This window comes from Heliangelus exortis, chromosome 4 (genome assembly GCF_036169615.1).
Source record: "Heliangelus exortis chromosome 4, bHelExo1.hap1, whole genome shotgun sequence".
NCBI lineage: Eukaryota > Metazoa > Chordata > Aves > Apodiformes > Trochilidae > Heliangelus > Heliangelus exortis.
The window spans coordinates 24164090-24177777 of record NC_092425.1 but is presented as its reverse complement, the minus strand read 5'-3'; the positions used below and the strand labels follow the sequence as shown (position 1 = coordinate 24177777).

The following is a 13688-nucleotide window of genomic DNA, read 5'->3' as shown; positions in this document are numbered from 1 at the left end:
GCATCAGAAATGGGAGAGAGTCGCGGTTGGGACTTCCACGGTAGCTCCTCGGCCGACAGGACGTGCAGGGGATTCCGGAACCGCGGGGGGAGTCTGTGACGCCCCTGAGGTGGGCACGGCCGCAGCTTCCCTTTAACGAGCACACGGCGGGAAACACGAGTGGAATCCTCAAGCAGACCCTCACCTCCCCGCTGTGCCATTGTGCGGCTCAGCTGAGGCGGGGCGGCCTGGCTCCTGAGGAGGGCGGGAAGGGGCGAGGCGGGGCGGGGTGAAGTGGTCCGGCCCTGAACGTGGGGGCCGGCCGGGCATGGGGGTTGCTGGGGGCAGCAGAGCCTCGGATTTCGCGTCCGGGAGAGACCCGCAGCTGCCTCCACACCTCTGTGCAGCCCGGTCCGCCGCGGGGAGCCGTGTCCCAACCCCGTAAGTGAGGCCCTTCTCCCACCTTTCCCTTCCTCGGGGCCGGGTGGGCGAAGGGCTGAGGGAAGAGCCGCTAGAGGGGACTCCCGCCTGGCTCGGACGTGGGGACGAGGGATCCCACGTCCTCCCTCCCCAGGTGGGAGGACCCGGTGTGCTGCAGGGGCTCTGACTCCCGGCCCGAGGGGGGCTCTGAGGAGATACAGGCGACTTGCGCGGGGAGGGAGGAGGACAAGGGCTGTTCTGCTGCCTTTTTAAGTCCGCCGTGGGGGAATCGGCGCTGCCTTTTCCCCGCTGCCCCTCCTTGCTCGCCGTCCCCGGCAGCGCTCGGCGGCAGCGGGCGGGGGCACGAGTGGGTGCCGGGCAGAAGGGGAGAGGTGCACCTGTGGGTGTGAGGACTTATTTGCTGCTAGTCCTGGGGTAGCATCTGCTGCTGCTGTGAAAGCTGGGACGTGTGGAAGGGCGAAAGTGCTTTCCCTCGGTTTCCAACGAGGTAGCTGAAGCGCTGAGTTTCCCTTCAGGTGCCGCTGCCCGTGCGGGTTTTTCCCGGGTCACAGCGCGAAGCCCCCTCCGATTTTCAGTGCGCTTTGGGAAGCTGGGGAAAGTCACTCTTCAGTGCAGAGCACGATGTGGGGGCGAGTCCCTAAATGTTGTATAGCAAGTTTAGGGAATATAAGATTCTTCCCTTCTGTCAACGTTGCGTGTTTAAATAGAGAAATGTGTTTGAAGTAGATGTCATCCAACGTGTAATGCTACTAGCAGCTGGAGAAAGCTACTTCAATAAAGTAATATTTGAAATTTAACATGTCTAGAGCAGCACGGCAAAATTCTTGATTTTAAAATAGTGGTTATCACTTGTAATTTATGATCCCTTTGGATCTGATCCATGTCTTGCATCTGGGTGAACTTCATTTGGAAGGCTAAACTAAATAGTTCTGGGGGAGGAGAGGGTTATACACTCACTGACAGTGAGTGTAGTTTCTGCTGATCGCTTTGCTGGTGCTTAGCACATCGTTCCAGAAAAAAGTAACTTACCTGTGAAAGGGATAGAAGTTTCCTGAAGTTTGCCCAAGCTGTGAAAGGCACTCCTTCAAGCCCACTCTTTGCTTAAAGTATACTAATATTTACCACGTTTTTATGTCAAAAGCTTTCAAACACGTTTATCTTTGTATTCTTCCTAATTAAAACAAACAAAAATACATCTGGAGGCATTAATATGTTTCAGAGGTGAGGAATGTAAGATAAGGGATCATGGCATACAGAGCTTGTATATATTGAAACAAACTGATGGTAGTTTGTTTATGCCAGAAAGACAAAATAAATTCTCTGAAAAGTTCATGTAGACACTGTGCAGATTCAGTACAGAGTGGATCTTGAGTTAGAATTTGGATTACACAGTGCAGAAAATGGAGTTCTGGTTTGTGTTACCTAATAACATCGAAACATTCACAGCAAAAATAGGCATAAGGCCTTTAAAATAACTAATTTGTTGTCATTGACATCTGTAGTGTACTACATAGTCAGACAGAAAAAGACATGGTGCTTGCCCAACTCCTGTAAGCAGATGTCCCTTGCTACTGTTGACTCTGTTTGAAGCTACCCCTGTCCACAGTGTTCTTCTAAACACCATAGGGCTCTGATACAATAAACTCCACAGAGACATCAGTAACCGTAGTGATACCTTTCCAAATGTATGAATGACATACATTTTTAGTCATTTGCCACATGTGATAGAGAATATCCATTTTTATCATAAACATATATCCATAAACAAGAGCATTCTTCTGTTTAACTGATGTTACTAAAATGGAATTTTTGATTCTTCAGATTTGGATCAAGATTGGCACTTTGTGGAGTTTTCATGCAACTAAGTTTCGATCCCAAATCTCAGTACGTGTGCATGCATAACTGGTCTCACCAAGTCTTGACATAAAAATATACTTGATAAGAGGCATTAATATGTAGCTACCTTGTACACACTTACGGATTAAATTAAAAGCAGTTTCAACTTTGTTAATAAATAAATGTATTTAGTTTATTTTCAACCTGTCTGCATATAAATCTATCTTCTTTTTAAGCTTGAGGTTCTAGCTTGTGAGGTATTTGAGAATGATAATCAATTTGGAGTCAATATGTTATTGATGCCATTTATTAGCTTTTTTTTTGGGATATTTGCTATATCGATATATTAGCATAAGTGGCAGTGAGTATAGGAAGACAAGTAAGATAAAAGAATAATAATATAATGCTTTTTAAAAACTTATTTGCATTTTCTAAGTGTGTTTGTCAACAATGTATTTTGAAGGATTTTGTAAATCAGTGGTTGCAGATGGCTGTTATAGTGACTAAAACCAGGCAGAACTGGGTAAGTATGTTGGATACAAGGATTCAGCAAGGTAGAATTCCTCTGGGTGGAGTAGATTGCAAAAAAAATATGTATCTTAAGTGAAATGATGTGAAACTTGATTTCATGAGAGTAAGGACCAAAAATGGGTCAGAGATTAACTCTGCATCTGTAGGAAAAGAAGACACATGAGCTTAAGTCAATGTGATATTTAGCTTGTGTGAAAATGCACATTGCTTCTACCTTTCAGCTTCATGCACTGCAGAGTAACTGAAAAAAATTGTGACATGTTCATTGCAAAATGAAATTTATTGAGATGTGCTGTGAAGATTTAGTTCCTTCTTTTGTGCCTTTGCAGTTTTTCTTAATTTTGCAATGGGCTTTATCTTTAAGACAGAGGTGAACGAAAGAGAAAGCCTGCAAATGATCAAAAAAGAGCTTAAGCTAGATCTCATTCCCTTGTTGTTATAGAGAGTGTAAGATCTCTCAGTAAAGTTTTCTCAGCTTTACAATACAGCTTTACAATACAGCCATGTGATACAATACAGGTATCACATGGCAAAGAAAAAACCCACATCAGAACATGGCATGTCTTCCTGGTTTGCTTGCTGTCCTGTTTTTAATTAGAATTCTCCCTAGTTCTTAGGATCATGTACTTCAGGGTGGAATCCTTTAGGGGAACTTGTTTTACACAGGCAATATTAGTTAGGTTGTTAAAATATAGCATGCATTGTATGCTATCAGTCCTGTCTTTAATGTATGGATCTTTGTTGGTCCTGGAACAAGCAATAATGGGATATAGCCAAAGATGCAGAAAACAGTTAGCAATACCATTTGTATGCATATTTGTTATTTTAAAGGAGAACTTAATGTATTCACCTTAGATTTTTTAGGAAGCAAGACATTAAAAATTACTTTACATTCTCCTGAAACTATTAAAAAGTTTCTACAAATACTTGGGATCATGTTTCTGAATCTAGAAGTTTTCATGTATCTGCAAGTGCCTGGCTTCATGATGTCCTTTCTGTTTTTCACATTGCCTTTGATCCTTCAGTGTCACCATACAATTCTGATCCTTCATCTCATTTGCGTTGCCTGTTTGGGGTAAGAATTATCCTCATTCCACTGGTTTAGTACGTAAAGAGTTTAATATTGATAAGTCAAGTGACTTATCAGTAAGTCACTTTGATAAGTTTAATATTGATAAGTCAAGGTTTTTTGGAACCAGACAATTGAGTTTGCAGGAAATGATGACGTGTTGTCCTCTCTGCTGGGAAAAGCATTTGTGTAAGAGATCTGCCCCTACAACTCCAGTGAGAGTTATTTAGGTTACTAGTAAACTGGCTTCTGGGATTCCTAAGTTTAGTCATTGCTGACACTCATCCAAGGTCTGGAATGATATCTTGCCTGAGCTCAAAGTTGTATTTTATGTGAATGAACACTCCAAGGGGAAGATCATTTCGAAATGCACTGAATGTTGTGTCTTCACAGATCCCTGCATAGGATTGCATTTGTTGTGGAATGAGAGATTTCTGGATGTATGTAGGATACTGATGGGGAAATCTATTGCATATACTTGACCATAGAATTAGCAGTTAGCTCAGGGCATCTTGCTTTATACAGCTGGAGAAGAAATTCACCATTACCTTGAATAAACGTTCTACTTGAAAGATAATTCCTGAAGATCTCTTAATGTCAAGATATGAGCTGCAGCATATACATATTTACATATTAATATCTGTTAGTTTTATCAGTCTCACTTGACCATGAACTGCTGCAGAAATGAGGGTGGGCAAGGTTGTGACAGCCAAAAAATCTGATAGCCTACTGGCTGGTGTTGGATCCGTGTTTATTGAGTGTAACTAGAGGAGAGGTGCTATTAAAATAGCATACATAGACAATTGTCATATTTGTGCTTTATTTACTGTGGCCATTAAGATTCTGTCTGAGACTGCATTAAGTCCCATAAAAGAGTGGTGGTTGTGTATGTGCACACACCCCCCCAACATGTATTACAAAGAACTAAGTATTGAACTAGAGTAGGATATTAGTATGGTTAAACATAATGACAGAGACCCTCACAAAGCAAGCATACTTCCATGCACATACTGTAAAGTTAATAGAATCCTGAAGGAAGACCAACCCTCCCAAAATGTAGCCTGGACAGCAGTCTGGAGTTTGATGGCACCCTGAGAAGATGGCAAAAGCAATTGTGCTTCTTTGACTTTGTTTGTGCAGTAGCATGTGCATTGTGGTTATGGAAGAAATAATAATTGAAATGGAATTTGGAAGTGATTATTTATTGTCCTTGGTTTCCTTAGATTGAAAAAACATATCCATATTAGTTAAGGAAAATGTAACATTTGGATATCATGAAATTATCTGATTACTCCCATGAGGACCTGAATTTATTCCTCTGCACTGTTTTGGGTGATTTGGTGCACTATGAATTTTATTCTGCTCTTGAATGTTTTCGGACCATCATGCAGCTGAGAGAAAGCAATGTGATGTGACTTGCCATGAAATACTTCCAGCACTGTGAATTAGATTAAAAAGCTTGTGGATATGTAGAATTACCATGAGTGTGTGATTCTTTTCAAAATAACTAGTTCAGTGTGCCTCTTAAAAGCAATAGTTTAGATGAATAGGCAGTATTTTTGATCCTTGTAATGACAGTCTTACTTGGTTTAGTGTTTGAAGTTTGAAGTAAGCATTTGAGTGCAGTCACTAGCAGAATTTAATTACGTTGTTCTACTGTAAGGATTCAAAGAGAGGGAGAATTTTTAAGGACAGTACTGCAGAAGTGTGTGAAACATCAGTTTGGTTGTGTGGAAATGGAAGGTCAGCAAAAATTCTTACCCATTTTGCAGTTTTGGTGTTGGTTTTCCACAGCAATATGTTAAAAAAAACTGTACGAGTTACATGTATGAATTGCTTGCTAAACTGTGCCTACCCCCTTTCTTTACACAGACTCAGGAAGGGGCCTTGAGGTTAGTGATAAAGAGGAACCTTCTGCAGATGTAATGATGTTTCCTTCTGTGTGAAGAGGGAAGTCCTCAACTGGGGGCGTCCCTCAGGAGTCCTGTTTGTAGAAAGAAAGTGTAGAAAGATTCATTACAACTGTGAATACTTTGTTCAAAAAAATATTATTCAGTAAGGCATCAGTATGTACTAAATAAATTGCTATGTTAACAAACTAATAAGAGAAGAATGGCACTTACCTAGAACTAGATGAATAAAAAGATCCAGTATAAAATTAATTTATATGAATTATCAAGAAGTACACAGGGCTTGATTAGAAATACTGTGAAATGTGCTACTATAATATTCACTACCAGATGGAAAAGTCTAGAGACGTTAAAAATATTACTACTTAAAATATCATCTATGAGGAGACTTCACTATTGTATATAATATCCCTGCTTTGGGTTTTCACTGTTTTAAGGTGATGTGTTAGCTTAAGTCTGTGCCCCATTCTGAATTTGCACACATATGCATAAAGATTAAAATATCCTTTCAGGTTACTTCATAAAGTGCTTTGACTCCTAAGGAAGCCAAATGGGTGACATGCTCTTCTTGTATTCTCACAGTGCTGTCTTTCCCATTTCCCAGCTTATTTTTGAGTGCAGTAGAGACTGCTGTGCTTCATGTTTACATCATTTTGTGTGGCATAACTTGATGTCCTGCAGAGATTTGTGCTGATGTAGATAAACAATGCCTACAGCCTCATACCCTTATCATTATGGAGCTAAAAACATCTTCAGACTTGAGGATCTGAAATATTTTTGCCAAGGTCCATACTGCCTTCTCCCAGTATTTGTATTTTCTGCCTTCTTGTCCAGAGCCAAATGGATTCTTGTTGTTTTCCATTTATGTAAAAGATCTAAATACCTGGAAGGAAAAAACAAAATCAATATTTTTATTGTTTTCCAGTACCCAAATGCTTGGAACCAAATCTAGCAGATCTAGTCAGACTTTTCTCATGGTCTAAAAAAAACATGTGGGATCTCAGCACATTAATCTTATTATTTACCACTTACATGGCAAAAAGGGATATTCTGAGTTTCTCTGTGGTAGTTTGTTTTCTGCAGCAGCAGTGCCTGAAGGTGAGATTTGGAAGCGATGGAGATTCACGTGGTGTTTGTTCCTGAGAGCTGGAACTGGAGCAAGTGAATATGAATACCTTGTTTAAGGCATGTGATAGTACTTGGATCACCTGAGAACTTCAGGTTTTCAGTCGTATTTTGCATGAATTCTTGTGCTGCATAAAACTTGAATTATGAGCCGTATCAGATCTGCATTGTTCTCTGGCTTGCATCAAAACTAAACATGAGATGAAAGTAAAACATTCAGTGCTGCCTTGCTTGCATATTCTCAGAACATTAAGAAGAACACCACATATTGTGGTGTTTAGTTTTACTCTTGCTGACTTGCTAGAAGAAATTTTCTTGATAATTAACCAAGTAAGTTACAACAGTCCCACAGTGGACACTGATTTTTTTAAAATGCATACTTCTGCAGGAATGAGCTATTCATAAATATTTTTTCCATATGGGAGGTGTTGTGACTTCACCATCAATGTGTTCTCTGCTTCTTTCTTTGGCAAGTATATTTTATTATCTTTTTCAACTAAAAGCTGTACAGTGTTAGGGTGAGATACTGATTGTCTGTTAAACACCAACAATAACAATAATGATAATTTTATTTTTCTGAACTGTGTGACAGTCACATCAGAGCTTGAGTTCATGGATGTTTTAGGCCAAGAGCACCATGAAGACTAATCTGTCATCTTCCACTGCCCTCCCTGAACATACACGTACCCCGCAAAAACATGCATTTGGATTTTAGAACTTAGTTTTATTGTAGTGCTGCCAATTGCAATATGATTTTCATATGCAACTTGCCTATAAGGTTTGCTTTTATTGGTTTCTGCACCTCTGTTTAGTTTCCCCTTCTCTATCCTGAATGTCCAACCTCTGGAATGATATAATCTCTCAGTGGAAATTACATCAACCAGCTATTACTGATACTACTTTAGATTTATAAACCAATGAGAAGTTTTCAAGAGTTAAAAAGATGTCCATATGTGATTTGGAGAAACCTTGTTTATCCAATGACATAAATTTTATCCTGGTGCTAGAAGTCTACAATAAAACCATCACCTGGTAACAAGTTATCATTTGCTAAGAGCTGTTCTGGTAGCACTACTATCTTAAAAGAGCAAGGTATTCATCATCTGATTTTTGCATGGTAGAGAGAGAAAAAAGTGGGAGGGGAAAAAAATAGTCCTCTAACATACTTTCCCTAAGTGAAGGAAATCTGTTCTAATTGTTTCAACATTTATTCCTTAGTGGGAGAGTGCTTCTGGGTATCCAGTCCAGAATAGTTTGCAGTCTCCCATGCAATGTCCAGCTATTAGAAATACTTTATTAGACCATGTTAATTTATTACATGCCTGTGCCTTATTCTGAGGCAACTAGTTTCAACATCAGACTTAAGAATCCCCTTTTGTATTTCTATTTTTCCTAGATAACAACTTTTATAAACTGTCCTGCAATTTTGTAGTACTTGTAAGGCCTTCCAAGGTGTTTAATTGCCTATATAGTCCACTTCATTAGTTGTCTAAGCAAATAATTTTGGATATGTATTAAGTAAGAGGGTTGGGGTTTTTCATTTCGTTTCTTTTGTTTGTTTTGGGGGTTTGGTTTTTTTTCTATTTGACTGTTTTTCTGTCCTGTGTGGTAACAGATGGGTTGCACTTAGTTCAATGAACCAGATGCAAAAAGAGCAGAATTTGCAGTAAAATACTGTTGATGTTGCATTTTTATCCACACACAATAAATCAAGTCAGCCTTCGGATTATGTGAATGTTTGCACCATTTCATTGTAACTAATTAAAATGTATCCTCTACACTGTGCAGCACGCAGCTTTCCTCGGCTGGATGGGCTCATAGGGATGGTTCGTGCCTTGCCTTCTGAAGCTGTGTCAGCATAAGCAGCTCTTGAGTTGTGCTTCAGGATGTTATCTCCTGTTCCTGCTTCAGTAACCATGTGCACAGCTGTTTGTGGTACTGTGCAATGAACTGGATTGGGAACCAGCTCTTTTTTTCCTTAGGATACTTCTGATTAAGGATCAGTTGCTTGTTCTTGTCTATCACATGGCCACACACATGGCTGTTTACAGATGGCAAAAAGGCAGAAGAAATACGGAATGGTGTGAATGGTGCTCATACTGTTCCCTGGAGGGACAGCATGGGGTTGGAAGTGGTGTCTGGAAAGAAGCCTGGAAGTGTAAGCAAAGAAGCTCACTTTTTGTACTTTGCCTTCTGCTATATTCAGGGAAATAGGACTGGAAACACAGAGCATGGCATCTGAGATACATGACACAGAATTTCTCCACCTCACTGGTTGAGATTGTAAATCCTTTCAAACAGATTATCAGATTCAAAAGGAAAATCAGTAGTTGGTTGAGCATCTGCTTTCTAGGGATACAAGCTTGTGGCTCCTGTGCATAGAATCTTCTTTGACGGCAAACAAATCCCTTGAAAAATTCACCTGAAGATTGGAGGAAGACCTGAAATAGTGGTATATAGCAATTCACAGATTTATTCACAGCACTGCTTCTGTGAAGTATCAGTTTCACAAATAACTATCATGGCTGCTGGCCTGAAAGTGGTGAATGTTTACATTTCTCTTCAGAAATTTAGCAGGCAGGATTTCAGGAACAACAACAACAAAAAAATCTACAAAATTCTGCATGGGAAATAAATCTCTGAATTAGATAGCCTTTAGAAATGGTCTCCTGGATGAAGAACAGGGTCATCCAGGGCTGAATATTTTACCACAGATTTCTACTCTGTCCAGGAGGGGAAAGGTTGGATTGCCCCATCAGAAATACTGCAGTTCTTGACATTAACATTGTTTTGTGACTGATAGAATTCTGCTGAGATATATTTGGCTTAGTTCAATATTGATGGTAAACTGTGTAAATTACTGTCCAGAACTGAAAGATAAATTATTTAGCACTGAGGTAAAAGCCATTACATAAAAGTCCTGTGATTTTCTTGCCCAAAGAGGCAAAGCTTTATATTAGATCACCCTTTAGGAAAACACAGAAAGAAACAAGAAGAGTGAAGCTCTAATGCTAAAATGCCATCCACCACCCAAGGTTGCAAAATGTAAAGAAGTATATGCCATGAGTTCAAATTGATCTTTCAGAATATGATGCCACGTGATGCCATAGTGAGGAGCAGCTGACTGTCCTAAGCAGTGGGGAATGAACATGACAGAAATGATGTTTCTTTCCTGGGGGGTTTGTTTTGCTGGCCTTTGGTATTGATTTGGCCATTTAGAGAGTTTCTTTTCAGTTTTTGTGTGTATCATGGAAGACCTCTATCAAAAAAGTATGCCTGAACCTTCAGTAATTCCTGTGATCTCTCTGACTAGTTAAGATAATGTGGCAGCACTGCATTGTGTTATAGACTATGGGAAATTAGCAGTATAATGCTGGAGAATTTTACAAATGAAAGATCACCTGGCTGATATGGAGCAAGGTTTTTCTTGTATTTCTGTAGTGAATCTTAGCCCAGCAAGATGCTGGGTTGCATTAACAAGGACATCACCATTAAATATGAAGAAGTCTTCATCCCACTATACTCTGCCCTTTTCAGTCCACACCTGGAATACTGTATTCAGTTCTGGTCCCTTCTATACAAAAAAAACGTGGACAGGCTGGAGAGGGTCCAGAGAATTGGCCACAAGGATGATGAAAGGACTGGACAGACTTCTGTACAAGGAAAGGCTGAGAGAACTGGGCTTGTTCAGCCTGAAGAAAAGAAGGCTCAGGGGACACCTTATTTTACCATGTTCCAGTACTTAACAGGTGGGTACCAAAAAGATGGAGGCTCCATTTTTGCAAGGATTCAAATGGAAAAGATAAAGGGTAATGGGTACTACTTTTGGTGGGATCTCCATTAGACACCAGAAGGAAGTTTCTCACTATGAGAACAGATGGACATTGGAATTATCTCCCTAGGAAGTCACAGATTCCCCAATACTGAACAGTTTAAGACTCAGCTTGATAAGGTGCTGGGCCATTTCATTTAAGCTGTGTTCCTCCCTGAAAAGGTCAGACCAGATCATCCATTCAAACCTGGTGTTCTATGATTCTGTATGCATCCAATCTGAACAAAAATGCCAGTGTAAACATTCCAAGGGTGGCTCATCTCTGCCTTTACATCTTGCAGCCAGATCCTAGCCCGTGCTGTGCTCTGGATGGGGTTTCACTTGTATGACTGTGTCATTCTTTCAGGTTGCATTTCAAAAATCATTCTGGAGATGTTCTGCAGCAAGTTCTGAACGAAGCACATCCCGCTGTTCAAGTTCCGAGACTGATGCATTCACTTTGTGTTGATGGTAACAGCTAGAAAGAGAAATAGGATTCTAGCACCATCTAGCACATTTCATTAACTATCTCTACCTTGGCAGTAGTCTATGAAAACTGAGCTAAGTATGGCATCTCAGTCACATAAAACCTCTTTTTGCTGGACTTTTCTTGGTGTGCACATGTGCTCTGATGAAATTCAGTGCTCAGAGAAATTTCTAATCCCTGAAGGACTGGATCTTCAGCTAGTGGAGCTTTGCCAGAAAGAGGGAAATATAAAGACAATCTTTGAAAAGGTTGTATTTGGTGTGTAGTGGGAAATACTGGGTCTGCATAACCTAAGAGGCACCAGAGAAAGAAATCTATACGTAGGAATTTAGGCAGGAAACAATCCTACTGGATTCTACTTGGGCAAACAGTTGATTGTTGAAAAAGTAATCCTGCAGGAAGCAGTCAGACAAGCTGTAATTGGGAGGTGAAAAAACCCAATTTCTGGCCTGAACTGTTTGGAAGATAAACTTTACTATTTTCATTCTTGTTTGAAGGTATTAGCAGTGGCTGCAGCTGGAGCCTCTTACTGTTTTGACAGTCAGGAAAATTGATTGCACAGCAGTAGGAAGATAGATGAAACCACAACCACACATACTTGTATTTGGTTGCTTTACCTCTACTTCTCTCACAGTATTGAATATTTTTAGATTCAGCTCTTTGACAGGCCTGGATTCTGAGTTCTGTGTTATCTTAACACAGCTGAAAAGTTATTTGTTTCATTAACTAAGACTCAAAGCACACATATGGAAATTATTGCCATGTGGCTACAATCTGTAGTAAATTCAGGTGCTTTTAGAACCAAACCCTTAATTTTGAAGGGATTCCAGTCTTTTTGATTAAACAGAACTGTTTGAATTTCTGAATCAAGGATAAAGAATTAAGGGGTTTTGTTAGTTTTTTGGGTTTTGGGGGGTTTGCTTATTTGTTTGTTTGTTTGTTTGTTTTAAAAAAACAAATTCTGATTCTTATTTCCCCTCCTGTTCTGGAACTAAACCAGTTTGTCAGCAGTGTTTGAACGTGGTTCCTGTTAAACCAGTTTTGGAACGTGGTTTGACAGGCCAGAATGGAGTAGGGACAAAGTACTTTAGAATTAAGTTTGAAAACCTAATTCTAAGCTAAAACTGTAACTGTAGTGAGAGTGATATAAAACTAAACCACAATGTTTGTCTTTTCCCTTGCCTCCTTTTTCTTTCTTCACCTTGTCAGACCGTGCTAGGCTGCTACAAGATGTGCTCAAACTTCTCATGCGTCTTGCAGCTTTTCAGCCTGAGCCTCTGTCAAGTGTTATAGCAAATGACATAGTTAAACAGTTATCTGAAAAGTAGCTTACTTTTTAATCATATTTTTATTAGGTATATTTTCCTTATCTTAAAAATTCCATGGAGCCTAACTGAAGATAACCAATCTTTTTCTTCGCTGTGTCATTTCTTGCAAAATAGTTGCAGCAAAAGCTGTGTCCATATCCCATGATACTTTCCAGTGTTGTACAAACACAGCAACTTTCAACTGCTTTAGTTTATCTGCTGTTGACTTTAGAAGTACAATTTGCAATATGAAAGGATAACTGCAGGATATTATTTTTAAAGTTTGTATAACAGTGATTGTGCATCTTTTTTTTCCCACAGTGAAAATGTCTAGACTTTTCTGAACCTTTGTAAAGCTGTTATCCAGACAAATTAGTTCCATGAATTTGAACCACATCAGCCTCAAGAATTATCCAAATAAATGGGGTCACCAAGTCATTTTACTCTTAGCTATAATACAAAATGCTGCCCGCAATCTGAAAAGCTGACAGATATGAAAATTGCTCATCAGCTAGAGCCTAACTTTATCTATTTATTTATTATTTATTTTATTTATTTTAAACAGGAAGATTTTCAGTTCATTTGAGTGAAAAAAATATTCCCTTACAGAGTGGGCATTGTGATGCATTGTAGTTTGGGCTATTGATAACTTGTATTAAGCATAGATATAATGAGGAATAGTTTGTGGCTGACATCTAATGCCAAGCCTAAGAGTAAGAGACAACGCAACACCCAGTTATATTTTTAGAGAGATGTTTAGTCATTTGGAAGAGGGGTGCATTTCATACTCCAAAATATCAGTATCTTTGAGGATCTTTTGTACTGTTTCAGTGTTCAAATCAATGCCAAAAATTAACTCCTCCATAGCCATCTGATTTTGTGCTTTCCAAATAGCCTTTTATCTAGCTTGTACCTGTGCTTGTGTTATTTATCTTGTGCTTGATTTGATAAACTTTGAACAAAGAAATCTCTGAACACTACACATTTTCACTCTCCTCTCTTTTACACAAGTTTCTCCAAATGTTCTTTGTTTTAGTTCCAGGCAGTTAAAACTGTGAATGTTATTTTGTTTGGTCTTTTGTCTCTTGTGGAAGAAAGGGGAGAAGAAAAAAAGAAAAGAAAAGAAAAGAAAAGAAAAAAACCAAAAAGAACAAATTGAGTTAAGCTGAGTTTGGAAAGAGCCAGACTTGTG

The 13688-nt window shown here is 39.5% G+C and overlaps 1 protein-coding gene across 9 annotated transcripts in view; it reads left to right on the top strand.

The window, feature by feature from the left end:
- Positions 1 to 276: 276 nt before the first annotated feature.
- The window catches only part of SLC7A2 (solute carrier family 7 member 2), a 47782-nt gene continuing 34370 nt past the window's right edge, over positions 277 to 13688 (top strand). For 2 of the 9 annotated variants that reach the window (XR_011725785.1, XR_011725784.1), the window contains exon 1: positions 306 to 420. The gene's annotated coding sequence lies outside the window, so the exon portion shown is untranslated. Of the gene's footprint in view, positions 421 to 3818; positions 3863 to 13688 lie in introns of those variants that run through there. The other 7 variants (XM_071743439.1, XM_071743440.1, XM_071743442.1 and 4 more) reach the window with 7 other exon arrangements.